General features: G+C 38.9%; 1 pseudogene; it reads left to right on the forward strand.

Moving 5' to 3' along the window:
* The first annotated feature begins 5746 nt into the window (after positions 1-5746).
* Positions 5747-9449, forward strand: LOC128724344 (uncharacterized; annotated as a pseudogene).
* The last annotated feature ends 2825 nt before the right edge of the window (positions 9450-12274 follow it).

Consider the following 12274-nt stretch of genomic DNA (forward strand, 5'->3'; position numbering starts at 1 on the left):
TTATCAGAAACTGATTTGGCAAACGAAAAATGCCGTATCACTTCCTTTGTTCTAATTTTGACCATCTTCACCATTTAAAATTAGAATTTTGAATGAATGAACTGTCGCTAGCTGTGAAGCTTTAAGTAGATGCATTGCCAAAAACACAAACTATTTTCATAACTACTTTAGTTTCTACCTTACTCTCCAAATTTCCCCATTCTCAACTGACTAACAGAATTTCATTGTCTTTTTTTCTTATAATGTACCTGTGATTAAACAAGCAACAATATACCTGTATGATTACCAGTCGTCGGCGATGATGAGCTTTTAGGTTTTCGGCCCATTTTTCGCACTTTATTTTATGTTTGGAACATCAAACAATGTACCTGTATCATTACCAGTCGTCGGCGATGATGAGCTTTTAGGTTTTCGGCCCATTTTTTGCACTTTATTTTATGTTTGGAATATCAAACAGTAATCATTACCTGTTTCAAGTTTTCAAAGATGTGAAGATTAGTAAAATTACTTCTTTAAAAATATATGGCATAACATCTGTATCATATATGCTTTGTTAGCCGCTGCATTACAGTACCGCCTTGTATAACAGTGCGTATACCAAAAAATTTCAAATCCATTTTTGACACATTTGCGGTTCGAAGTGGGTCCGGAGCGTTTCACCATAGCTTAATTATATGTAAAAGAATGTTTTAGGAAAAAATTGGAAATAAAAAATTTTAAACATTTTTGTAATTCATTACCAAAGTTGAAAAATTGTGATTTTTTTGTTTATAGTCCAAAAAAAATGTATTTATGTAACAATTTAAATTTTTGTTTTATTTTTATTCAAAAGTAGACTTATGTATGTTTCTAATGATATATAATATATCCATTTTAGACCAAAAAATACTATTAAAATAGTCAGTTAAAGTGTGAGTACTGAAACGCTGAAATTTGAGCTTTTTGACAAGCTTTTTTGACTTTGAGGCTTTGTATCATGGAAGATGTAAATGCTAGAAGTCTGTAAATTCGGATTTTTCTTAATTAACTATCTGACTTTCAATTGGAAATATCAGATTTAGAATTATCGAAAAAAAATTGGACTTATGACCGCCCTTGCCCCTACGTGGATTGGTCTCCGAAATCAAGATGACGTCGATGTTGTGGAGCGCAGGAATTCAATCAACAGCTGCTTGCCTAGAAGAGTGCAAGCGTTCCATGTGGCGAATTTGAGTGACTCAGCCGTGAGTCAACAGCATTCCTCCAATGATGGCCATCTGGCCGAATCGGGTGCGGCATTTGGATAGCCGTTCCTTAATCTCCATGAAGATTTTAAAGAGCACAGCCATATCGTGCAGCTCTTCTCATGGCGTACTCAAAGCCTGGCGGTATGGCTGGCTTTGTTGGCTTTGCAGCAGGAGTCACAGCTGGAACAGGCGCCTTGATGTTAGGCCCTGGCGCTGGATGCGCAACCTAAACAGGTTTCCGAGCGTAACGGTTAGAAGCAGCAGCTCGAATTTGCTTGAATTTAGCCCGTTGAGGGCATGTCGGGTCGCGCCCATGGTGAGAGCCACCGCAGTTGCTGCATTTAGGGGCAGCAGTTTCCTGATCGCATTGATCAGTTAGGTGCTCACGCGAGCACTTCGCGCACATGGGGCGCATGTGGCAGTGCTTAGTGCCATGTATGAAGCCTTGGCAGCGGAAGCATTGTGTAACTCTGGGTCGTCCGCCCCTGTACGTCTCCCAACGCACAATCACGGAGCTGATCGCGCGGATGGCTTTGAGCCCATGGAGGGTGCTGTGGCATCTGCCCTCCACTTCATGCTGCCTTTTGAGGCGGAAAGCGGCTATTGGGGATATTCCGTGGTTATCCCGGAGGTCCTGGAGGATTTCCTCCTCCGATGTTACTGATAGTCCACGGATGACTACCTTAAACGGCTTGTTGCCGACGAAATCATGAGTGCAGAACTCACTTTTGGCCATTGCCAGATGTTCGATTATGACCCTATGGTCCTCAAGCGATTGCACAACGATTTTTGTGCCGATTCCTTCTATTTTATAGTGTAGTCCCCTGAGCACGAGCTTTTGTTTGGATGAATTTTCAGCCGTAACTTTTATAAACGGCTGTTCATCGTTTTCAAGTACCATTATGGAACCGTTAACATTATCCTCTTCGGAGAAGGAGCCAGAGTCTCCTGGGGAATTGTCCTCCTATTACGAAGGCCTTGGTCGCTTTCCGGGGCCACGCCCCAATTGGTCTCTTTTCTCCGACTGCAACGTTGTTCGGGACGTCGCAGCTGCTTTGCCACAATTACTCCGCCTATTGACCGACACGTTTGAACACGATTTCACATTTTGCACTACGCTTTGCTCTACTGACCATAACCTTCAATTTGACATCAAAATAACACTGCTCTTCGCAGACTTCCTCTCACTGTGAATAGCTCACTTCGGGGTGGCACAAAACCGTGCTTCTTGCGACGGCAGTCAGAAGCCGAATGGCCTCGGAAGTGCCTGTTACGTTGTACCGCCGGGGAACGAGTCAAACATGGACCAAGATCAGCACAGGCATTATTATTTTTTTTACGACTCTTGAATCGCTATTTATTGCCCGAATCGCTATTTATTGCCGTTGCTAGAAGAAAACCAATATAATGAGATTTTAAATAAACTTGTTTGTCACTTCTGAAATCCTTTGCACATAATTTTTTTTAAATATGCAATTAAGCTAAATTGGTTATATTTGAAACAGTTTCTCTAGAAAAGCGAATAAAACACTAGAAAAGCCAGATACCTTTGGCTTGGTGGGAAACATTTCAAAAGGAGGCTTGGCAGTAAAAGTGTTAAGGAGATATATGAAGTCGAAAAGCGCATTGGAGTGAGCGGAACGTTGGGGTAAGTAAATGCACAATAAGGTGCAATTAACAGAGTAGGAGGTGGTAATGGCGACGGCGAGGATATTACAGGATATGTTAGCAGTCTTGGTTGGTATTGTGTTAAGTGACCCCAAACAAACACTGTGTTTTGGGATTGTCGGGATGATGTTTGCATTCCATGTATATTTATTGAAAGGATGAGTGTGGAGAGTTGGTACGTGTAGGATTTCTTGCAGGGCTATATATGGAGGGTTGTGCTTGTGTATAAGGATTTTTAGTTCATCCGGGTTTTTCTTGAGACTCTGTATGATTCAACACAGAGTCATGAGGGGGTCTGCGTTGGTTTGTTGGAGGATTTTGGTTTAAGTACCTTTTTCTCCTTTGGGATTTGCTTTATAGGAGGGGACAGGGTGGACGTTTTAGAGGAGCGTGGGGAGCTCTAGATGGGAATGATTTTTTTGGGGGGAAGTGGGAGTTGGGGTTGTGTTTTTAACTAGTGACCATCTTTTTTTTCTCAACTAGTGAACAACACAGGAACAGGATTGAAGCTGTTAGAGAAGCAACTAATACTACTTGAGCTTCAAACTATTTTTCTTTAAAAGGTGAAGCTTTCACATGTCATCCAAGCAAAAACTACGCGCAACATGTAAGTGCCACTATTGCGCAAATGAACGTTACGGGCAATATTTGTTCCACTAGAAGAATCTGCTGGGATGTGTTTCAAACAGGGGAAAATTAGGCTATCTCCATTGGAAAAACCTCCGAATTCTCTCTACACATACTGCTTCGGACAGTCTTCCGAATCCAAGCATTTTTTGGCAAACATACGAAAATAAAATTCATGTTTCCAAATGACTTCGTTTGGAGCAAACGTCATTAAGCAATGCGGTTTTCAGTCGACTTTCACCGTGCAAGGTCAAATTTATCACCGAACAGATTCGGTGCACCCTGTGACATGTAAAGCTCCTCAATTTCTACAGCTTTATTTCACTGGGAATCATGAAAAAGAGGCTGATTCTCGGTGTGCAATTGTGTCTAATTAAAAAAAAAACCATCGTGTGTGCCATTCAATGTATGTTACACGATAATAATGAGCTTATTAAGTCTTTTAAAGTTGCGCTGGAGCGTATGCCAACACAACACCATAAGCTACGTATAAGGGCGAATAAAACTCCGATTGGGGAGCATGAGCGTCTGTTTACACTTATGACAGGCAGTGACACCAGTTAAGTAAACGCCGTCATTTAGTGAGTGCCAGGAGCCCTCACACAATGAACATTCGGGCAGTGAGCTCACGCGCTTTCCGAATCGAGCGCGTTTTAACTCCTCTGATACATGGAGTTTTCATACACGACCTTGTCACACAATCGAAGGGTTTCATTTCTTCGACTGAGGAGAAAAATACTCCATTCGACGAGCATTTTACATGAGCGTAGCAGCACTCCGAGAGAAAAAGCCCACCCGAGAGAATTCGGTCGTCCGCAGCAGTGCCTTTGTTGGGGTAGGTTTCTTCCCGCGCAGGCCACTTTACCTGCGTTTGACTTGCCCTTACATTTTTCGCCCATGTTGAAGGTACCTGCACAATTTCTACCTATATTCTGTTTGTGAGCTAATGTTCTATGATCACCGATCGCATGTGTACCATGATTACGATACGAGGATGATATTTTACCAAAGGCATAGAACAAAATACCTATCAAATGCAGCCGCCTACCATTTTCTTAGTTTTGCGAAATCATAGAAATCCTCAATGTTATCACCTTTGGAGTGTGTATTAATCAATCGATAATAAACAAAAAAACATTCTTGTTTACCATCACTGATATCTGATGTTTTGCCTTTCAACGATTTTCTCTCATTTTGTTAAACCTGTCTGATAAAATTCAACCTCTGCGAATGTATTGCTTTAATAAAGATTTTTACAGCTATCGATTGCAAAAAATATATATGACACATGGTCAGCGCCCTAATTTAATAGGCAATGTTATAAGCTTTGAAGATTACTATGGCATTAAACACTAAATGTAATTTAAGATTAATTATAAGATTTTTTTCTTGTTAAGACTTACTATAGGTAAAAAACCAAAGCAAATCTCCAAGAATAATAATAATGTGAATAATAAACCTGATACCTATGTATAAATGTGTGTGGAAATGTGAAATAATTATTTTCCAAATATTATCAAAATGCTAATGAGTGATCAATAATGGATAATGGATTATTTTTCCTGGTGTATTTTTCGACCATTTCGAATAAAAAGGGCTGCATTGTTTCATTAGGTCATTTTTGCTTTTATGGCCTCTTTCCTGTTCGTTTAACTCGGTCTCTTATCCTTCGTTCTCTTATCCTTATATTTCTTTGGCATCCCGAATAGGAACTGAATCCCGTTTATGCGTGTACCTGATTTTTTTGTGGTTGCACTTGTTTCCGCACTACGGCATAGATACTTTCCGTTTATGTTTATGTAGGATTTCGATGACAATTTTTACCAAAAGATACATATGTTATACGGGTAGGGTTCAAATTAGTCTGTGGGTGGTGATCAGAATAATCAAAATTCAGCTTATGATGAGGTACATCATATGAGGTACATAAATTTTTACCTCTAAACCTCTACCTATCTTTCTACCTCTAAAGAATAACATATAATGTTTGCAAAATTTGTCGACAAATTAAAGGTAACAAATTAATTTTGGCTACCATGTAGCAACGGCTCATACAAAAGGTAAATTATGATTAAAGAAGGTATATATAACTTATGTTGGTAGTTTTATAAATGCATACTAGTCAAGACTGTGCTGTGAGTAGGATCACTTTTGCATCTTGACGAAATTAAACAAGTAATTCAGTTAGAGAAATGGCATCCAAACGATCCAAAGTTTGTTCAAATATGTATAAAATTGCTAATAAAAGAGAAAAAGTTCACAACATAGAATTTGAAAACATCCTTCAAGGCGAAAGCACCGTCACTCATCAATTGATTGGTAAGTTTTTTAAACATTGAAACTAAACAAAATGTTTCGTGTCTTGGAGATACATGAAGAGTATAAAATTAAATAAAATAAACGTATTTTTTGTTGCAGACGATGCTACTTTCTCCATTGAACCACCATTGGAGGCAGTTGAATCCTTTATGGAGGACAGTTTTAGCGAAAACGACGAAAGCTATGTATTAACCGACGGAGAAAACAACATCAGTGACAACGATCTCAACTTTATTGAAACGAACATATCCTTTAAAGATGGTCTTCGCTTATGGGCGATATCTACAAATCAAACTCACACCGCTTTAAATTCCTTGTTAGGCCTTCTCCGCAAAAAAAACCTCTTTTGAATTACCAAAAGATGCGAGAACTCTTCTGCAAACCCCAACAAATGCATCATTAGACATTTCTGCAATCGACGGTGGACGGTTGTGGTACCAGGGTGTCGGGCATTGCTTAAAAAGCTGTTTCCGGTAAGTTTGGAATTTATTAAGTTTAGAATTTAAAAGGATAAACAATAAATTAATACATCCTTTTTATTTAAATTACAGCAAAACATTGCCAACCGTAAATACCATTCATTTGGATTTTTCAGTGGATGGCCTGCCATTGCACAACAGCGGAAGCACACAATTTTGGCCTATTTTAATGCAGTTGTATGATATGCCACATGTGCCGGTGATGGTTGTTGCTGTTTTTTGTGGTCCTTCAAAACCCAAGCAGGTGGAACAGTACCTACGACCATTTGTTGAGGAGCTGAACGACTTGCAAGTAAACGGTTTGTTGATCAACGAGCAACTGTTTAATATAAAATTGCGAGCCATCATTGCGGATACTCCAGCGCGAGCATTCATCAAAGGTAGGAATTACTTGTACCTTGCTTGTAACATATTATTGTAAATAGATGCAATTAATATTTTTTTAATTTTTTCTTATACTTGTATAAATTTTTGCAGGTGTCAAATCCCATACCGCCATTTCTGCTTGTATTAAATGTACAGTTGAAGGGACATACGATAGAGAAGACAAAAGGGTCTTCTACAAAAGCGTTACAGCTACCAAGCGAACTGATGCACTCTTCAGAGCAGGAGAATATGCAGCTCATATGAAAAATTCAACTCCATTAATTGATCTCATCAACCTGGACATCATCGAGGACATCATAGTATCGGATCGCCTGCACCTTATAGTTTTGGGCATTACAAAAAAACTAATCAAAGGATGGATTGACGGCAAAACAGGATCTACGAAATTGAATCCATCAGATAAAAAAGACATCTCACGATCCATACAGGAGCTAGCTCTTCCTTCCGAAATCAACAGGAAATTACGTAGCATCAAATATTTAGAGTTCTGGAAAGGATCGGAATTCAGAACTTTTCTTCATTACGGCAGTATTGTAGTTCTCCAAGGAAAAATTGGCGATGCAGCTTACAACCACTTTTTAAAATTTTTCTGCGCAGTGTCCATTTTTTCGTCGCACGTTTATGAACATCATTGGGAGTTTGGAAATGAGCTTTTGCAACAATTTGTTGCCGAATTCGGTACGGTTTACAAAGATAGCCTCATCTCCAGCAACGTGCACAATTTGTTGCACGTTTACGACGAAGTATGCAGATTTGGACCCTTGGATTCAATTTCAACTTATCCATACGAAAACAACCTCCAGCGACTAAAACGACTGCATAGAACCGGCAACAAGAGTTTAGAGCAACTGGTAAATCGTCTAGCGGAAATTGATAAAGTACAGATCGACCCACACTCCGAAGAACGCGAGTATCCTTCAATTACAACAACCGGTATGAGAATTAAAATCTATGTGAGGAAAGACTTCATGCTTCAGCCGGGACATGGAAATGAATGGTTCCTGTTGAAAAATAACACCATCGTAAAATATTGCCGTGCAGCCAGAGAAGCACTTAACTACATTATTTACGGAAAACAGTTTCAGCTCCAGTATGATTTTTTCACTCAGCCGTGCTCATCGTCGATGCTTAACATATTTAGAGCTGATATGGCTGATCTATCTTCGACCGTATCACAATTTACAGCGGATGACATTAAATGCAAATTAGCCGCTATTCAAACAAATAATGCCACTAGTATTGTAGTAATTCCTCTTCTCCACACGCTATTATAAAAATATAAGGTATAATGTAAGGTATATTGTAAAATATTTTGTAAGGTATATTATAAGGTATATAGTAAATTAGTAAATAGTAAATTTCCATTTTCTACAATAATAAATGCCAATATATACATAATAAACATTAATGAAAAATTTATTTCGTCTGGCCAAGTCACAAAAGTTTAACTGAAATGAATAATTTTACCAACATATTTACATATCATATATATATGGAAGGCAACATTTAAAGGAAACAAAAAAATATAACTAAACTATGTAAAGTTAAAACTAATCTTTTCATCGGCGTCGATGGCATACACTTTTTCTTTCGTCTTTTAAATGCGTTCTAGCAGTTGCATATCGTAATTTTTTCAAAAAAAAATTTTGATACAGTGTTCCTGCTACCTTCTTCAAAATCATTACTACCTATCTTTGCAAATAAGGAAATAACGTTGTCAAAACTACTTAAACTTATTTTTAAATTAAATTTGTTTTTAAACCACGTACATTGCGGCAAGAAATTGCGAGAAAAAACTAAATCCATTGCTATGTGCATTTTGTTTTGCACGTCGTTTGTTGTTATTTTACTTTCTAAATATTGCACAACGTTATCAAAGAAATCTATATTGCCCAGATTTGTTTCAAATGCAGTCAAATCATCTATATTACACACCTTATTAAAAGTAAAGGGTGGGCTACTATTATCATTATTATTGTTATTGCTAACGGTATCTCTAATAAGGACCATGTTAGCTTCCACAACGGACAACCTTCTACTTAATTTAGCTTGCTCGTTTTTGAGTTCTCCAATTATTTGTGTGTTTTTTTCTAAAACAGAGGTGTTTTGAATCAGCGCTTTCGTATTTTCGCTCAAAATACGCATTAATGTCTCAATACTATTGTTTGAAGTAATATCTCGAGGTTGTTTAAATGGTACTTTCTGTTTTGGTCTGCTAATTGGTTGGGAACTTATCTCCGTTGCCTGTGTGGAAAGAGGCTGTGGATCAATCGCTACAGTTGCGGTGCGATACGAGCATTGCGGGCTTACACTCTCAGCAGAAACACCCGCAGCATTTATCACGTATACAACGTTTTCTTTGTTGCTATCCATCGTTCTGCACGTTGTCCCAGAATAAAAACAAAAACGAGAATGTACATTAGTCAACTGACAAGGCCGGATAGCTCAACATGCAACCACGCACCACGGACGCGTAACATTTGCACATCAACTCGGTTCAAACCCCCACGGGAATGGAATGGTACGAATAAAACTTACTCTTAATAAATTCTGAATTTCTCTCACTCTCTTATCTTAACAGGCACAACAGCTGGAGCGAAAACGTTTGAAACAAACACATATACCGTCAGTCACTCTCGAGCGTTCGAATGCTTCTAAAATGATTGACGACAATTCAAAATCACAAGCCAAAGCCGTCACCAACAACAGTAATGATAAAATAAGGGAAACAAAATATGTCTAAATATGAAGCGGGGGGAACAGGTCAGATAGAGCAAGCCGATATGCAGGGCAGGTACCGCCTGCGAATGAGTGAAGATGGGAAAAAGGAAAAAAAGGGTCGTCTAATGAGAAAGGGTCAAAAAAGGTCTGACACCCCAATAAATATGTGTTTATGACCATGACCCTACCCTTTTTTTTCCTACCGCATTTCATGTACCGTCATAAAAGCCAACCGCAGCTGCGCACGTGTTCATTTGTTTTTGCTGCGCATTAGCCTAGGTCTACCCGCGTCGACAGCCGGCCGGCTACTGACGTGAGAGAATTTTCGAGTGACTTATAAAGCCAGAATCGGAAATGTTATATTTCCGATGAGATGTTCGACAAGGCTGTTCGACGAGTCGAAATTGTGAGTATCCCATACATTTCGTGAGTTCCACCGCTGCTTGGGCAATTCACGGAGCTCAAGCACTCACAATGCACCAGGGGCTATAAATACCACTAGCGAATAATGGCGCGTGTGGCGCGTGGGCCACCTATCGGGCTAATCGAATGAGTTGCCCATCGGACCAGCTGTTGACACATCAATTGTCAAAAATTTGTATGGAGTTCGCTTGCAGGTTTGGTCCGAGCAGTGGACACGCAAAACTTACGTGGTGCTCATTGTACTCACTCACTTGTGTCAAAAGGCGTACATTTTTCGGCGAACATCTCTCTGAACTATTGTGGTGCAAATAAAAACACGGAATAAAAAATGAACACCGAAATATTACATCTCGAGTTCTTGGCAAATTTTATTAGCGCCGTTGCTTTTCGCAACAATGTAAACAATAGCAATTTGTCGAGACGATTTTGGGTGCGTCCGATGCTGTTTCATCGGCAAGAACAGGCCAACGTTCTTTTTGATGATTTGTTGGCAGAACAGATCGAAGACACAATTAAAAACTTTGTACGAATGTCCTCAAAGGATTTTGAGTACATTCTTACGGCCGTTGAAGACAAGTTAAAAAAACAGGATACTCATTTTCGGCGGGCGATAACGCCAAAAGAAAAATTAATTGTAACGCTGCGATTCCTGGCGACCGGCGAATCATATAAAAGTTTGGAATACTCGTTTCGCGTAAGTAAAAACTATTTTTCAAATAATTTTTGAAGTCATAAACTTAATAATTCTTTTTTTTTTTAGATTTCATCTGTAACAATAAGCCGGTTTGTGCCTGACGTATGCCGTTGCATAGTTCAAGCATTGCAGGATTATGTTAAGGTATTCTTTCTTTTTTATTTAGAAAGTTTTTAGAAAGAGGAAGACTTTAGAAAGTCATGAACGCACAGTTTTATATTTTAGGATTATTTTTTATTCATTATCGGGGTATGTTTGTATTAGATTTATGATAGCTCTTTTTATACCCTCATGAAGAGCTGGATCTCTCTTCTCGAGCTCTTCGTTAACATAGCCAAGAAATCCACTATTCTTGGTTTGCTTCTGGATTTCAGAATATCCCTCCTTCCACATCTGCATTACGGAAATCATCTCGGTTTCAATGTTTATCGATGTGTTATGTGTTTGGCGTGAACGGGGAGCGGGGGTGTGCTGCCTTACTGGGGCGATGGGTTGACGTAGAGGGGAATTAGTGCGTTGTTGTGGAGATATCTGTACCGTTGGGTTCGGAGATGATCTTTCGCTGCTGGGTAATGATGGGTAATTCGCCGGTGAAAAATGATGTTCGTGACGGAGCTGTAATCAAGCATTATCAAAAATGAATGTTGTAAATCGATATGTGACATTATGGTTAGATATGTAAATTATTATCAATTATATTTTATTTCAGATGCCCGACAACCGAGAAGCATGGCTGAACATCGCACAGGAATTTGATTCCAAATGGAAATTTCCGCATGTTATTGGGGCGATCGATGGAAAGCATATTAGAATTAGGAAACCTAGCCATAGTGGTAGTGAGTATTTTAATTATAAAAAATTTTTCAGTATAGTTTTATTAGGGATAGTAGATGCCAATTACAATTTTTTATACGCAGATTTAGGGGCCAAGGGTGGAATATCGGATGGTGGTATATTTCGAAACAGTAGTATTTACCGAAAACTGGAAAACAAACAGCTTTCGATCCCAGAAGCAGAAGTACTTGGGATTCCGTATTCCATTCGCAATCCAAATACATGCTTCTGGGAGACAAAGCGTTTGCATTTTCCTATTTTTGCCTTCGCCCTTATGGGGGTTATCATGAGGTTGGATCGCCTCAGCGTATTTTTAACTATCGTCATGCTAGAGCTCGACGAGTAGTTGAAAATGCCTTTGGTATATTAGCTAATAGATTCAGAATTTTGCATACGGTTATCAACCTTGAACCCGATGTTGCTCGAGACATTGTTTTAACCACAATTTATTTACACAATTTTATCCGGAAAAGAAATCCGATGAATACTACAGAAACTGAGGTAGTTCCTGCGGATACTATTAACCTACCTCGATTGACACCAACAGATCCAGCACGGCCATCGGGTCGCTTGTTGGCCATAAGGGCCCATTTGGCGGAATATTTGAAGAGAAACCGCTAATGATTGTGGACTATTGAGGCATGTTGATATGTGTCCGAAGAATGAACTTTTTTTCGTATTGTGAGGGTTTGATTTGTGGATGAAATTTGGTAAGTAAGTTGTAGTTTTACAACAATTTTTAGAACAACATCCAGTTGAGATTAATAATAGCAAATCTCATTTGCTAATTTATGAAATATATTTTGAGATACCGTGGAGCGCTTTTGAGGTGAAAGTTAAAAATATGGTCAGGCGATATCACATGATGATAACCCCTATACTAGTGAACCACTTAT

Source organism: Anopheles nili, chromosome 3, assembly GCF_943737925.1.
Source record: "Anopheles nili chromosome 3, idAnoNiliSN_F5_01, whole genome shotgun sequence".
NCBI classification, from domain to species: Eukaryota; Metazoa; Arthropoda; class Insecta; order Diptera; family Culicidae; genus Anopheles; species Anopheles nili.